Source organism: Callorhinus ursinus, unplaced genomic scaffold (genome assembly GCF_003265705.2).
Source record: "Callorhinus ursinus isolate GAN/ISIS: 27379988/994484 unplaced genomic scaffold, GSC_fseal_2.0 scaffold33, whole genome shotgun sequence".
Lineage (NCBI taxonomy): Eukaryota > Metazoa > Chordata > Mammalia > Carnivora > Otariidae > Callorhinus > Callorhinus ursinus.
The window spans coordinates 15,879,473-15,881,915 of NW_027397095.1; the positions used below are offsets into that span (position 1 = coordinate 15,879,473).

At 44.5% G+C, this 2,443-nt stretch overlaps 1 pseudogene; it reads right to left on the bottom strand.

The window, feature by feature from the left end:
* Positions 1 to 307: 307 nt before the first annotated feature.
* On the bottom strand, positions 308 to 1,289 carry LOC112809459 (large ribosomal subunit protein eL8 pseudogene; annotated as a pseudogene).
* Between the last annotated feature and the right edge of the window lie 1,154 nt (positions 1,290 to 2,443).

Sequence of the window (2,443 nt, forward strand, 5' to 3'; positions counted from 1 at the left end):
AAAAGACCTTACTATAAGCAAAGACAAAAAAAATGGCTCTAAAGATGACCTAGTTTTTTTTTTTTGAAAGTGTTTGTAGCAAAGATAGAGAACATATGTAATGTTCTCGATGCAGACATAAAGAGCAAGATCCATTAATTTTCCATTAACCTGGTGGCTTTCTAGGTGTGTAATTAATGATCTGTCATTATCCGTATCTCCCTGAAGTTCAAAAATTGAGAAAATGTCTGGGTTATTCAGGCCCTGAAGCAGTTTATATGAACTGTGCAAAAATTAAGGCAAAAAAAAGGTTTTGATTAGAGTATTATTAGTAACGGCTTCTGTTCTCCATTTCACCATGCATGTTGGTAGACAGCATAAGACAGCCATCCAAATGCTTCATTGGAATTCTTAGTGGACTGAGAATAAACATTTCTTTTTTTGTTTGTTTTTGGAAAGACAACGTTTTATTACTTTTATGTACAGAAAATTCAACAGCGTCCACTCCGCCCAGTTTGGTGGCCAGTTCTTCAGCCTTTGCCTTTTCCAGCTTGGCGATGCAAGCCACAGACTTCGGACCCAGGACGTTGCCTCCCCAGTGGCGTTGGATCACATCGTATCTGTCATTGTAATTGGTCCTGATGGCTTCCACCAGCTTTGCCAGAGCTTGTTTGTCTTCCGAGTTGACCTGTGTGAAGGCGACAGGGGTGCGGGTCTTCCTGTGGACCAGATACCCCAGCCTGGCCTTCCCCTTGATAGTGCAGTAGGGAACCCCCATCTTATGACACAGGACAGGCAGGAAAACCACCAGCTCAATGGGATCCACATCATGTGCAATCACTACCAGCTGAGCCTTCTTGTTTTCCACCAAGGTGGTGCCAGTGTTAACCCCAGCTCGAAGGACAGGTGGCCTCTTAGTGGGAACATCCCCTTTGCCCGCAGCTTTCTTCTCGGCCCGGGCCAACAATCTCTGCTTCTTCCCCTGCTTTGTCTCTGGTCTGTACTTGTGGGCCAGCTTAAGCAGTTGAGCAGCTGTCTGGCGGTCCAAGGCCTGGGTGACCTGGGTAATTGCGGGAGGCACTTTTCGACGTTTATAGCGAATAGCCCGTTGCCGTTGCAGCCAGACATAGCGGGGCCATTTGACAAAGTGGGTGAGGTCCCTTTTGGGCTGGATGTCCTGTCCGATGCCAAAATTCTTGGGCCTCTTCTCGAACAGGAGATTGACCGCCTTCTTGGCCTCTTGCTTCTTCACGACAGCAGGGGCCGGGGCCACCTTCTTCCCCTTCACCTTCTTCCCTTTTGGCATCTTGGGTTGCTGGAGGAGAGAGGAGAGTAAACATTTCTATATTTCACATTAAAATGTTACCTGATTTGCATTAAAGTGTTACCAAGAATTCCATCTCCACAGGAAAGGTAAAAATATAATGTGCTTATTTTATTTATGACAAATAATTAAGGCAATTGTAAAGTCTCGGCTTTCTCTAGGCTGCTTCATGGAACTAGAAATTGTTCCAGAGATATAGTAAAAATGGACCTCAGATAGTTTCTGTCCCTAGTGAGTGGAAGAACCTTGCAGTTTTAGCTGATGCAACAAGATCTCTTATCCTCTCTGAATTTAATATTCTCAATCTTTGTACATGGGCAAAATGTTTGGAGATAAAGGCAAAAGAAAAAATAAATTTCCTTACTACTTACAGTCCGTTGACAAGTCCTTGGAACAGGCAGAGTGATCTTCCCCTAGCAACTCAGCTGCCTCGATGTTAATACTTTGCCAAGGGCAAAAGGCAATGTTAGCTTAACATTATCCCGATCCCCCAGGATCCTGTAAGTCTACCTTAACATAAAAATTCCTTTGGAATCTTCCTTTATCTCTAACCCCCAAGATACATGTTGGCAATCATCCTTCAAGCATATGACTCACCGATATACATCTGAAGGGTCTCATGACTAGGGTTTTATTAGACAGTAATAAATGACCTTTTCCTAACAGTAGCTAGCCCCTTCAAGGTCCTGGAAACCTTATTTCCAAAATTCCTTGGAGACTTAAGCTGTCCCTAACCCCCTCCCAACTTGCAAGTATATAATGGATCACTCCTCACGACCCCGGTGTGGCTCCTTCTGCCCACGGGTCCTGTCCCCGGTGCTTTAATAAAACCACCTTTTTGCACTGATGACATTGCAAAAATTCTTTCTTGGCCGTCGGCTCCGAACCCCAACCATTTCCTTTATCAGTACTGCTCTTACTCAACACTAAGGTAGGGTGGAAGAAAGAATACGGTAAGGTTTACAAACACTATTGTGGTTGGCGCTGAATACTTTCGTTTCTCTGTGTGCTGAAATGGTCAGTGGTGATTAGGTATAGATCAGAGTTGACCCACCATGAGGCCTCCTAGAAACTCTGTCACTTACCCTCTTCTCTGTAGGGTAAGCGTAGAGCCTGCAGCTTGAAGTTGATGAGTTTTCT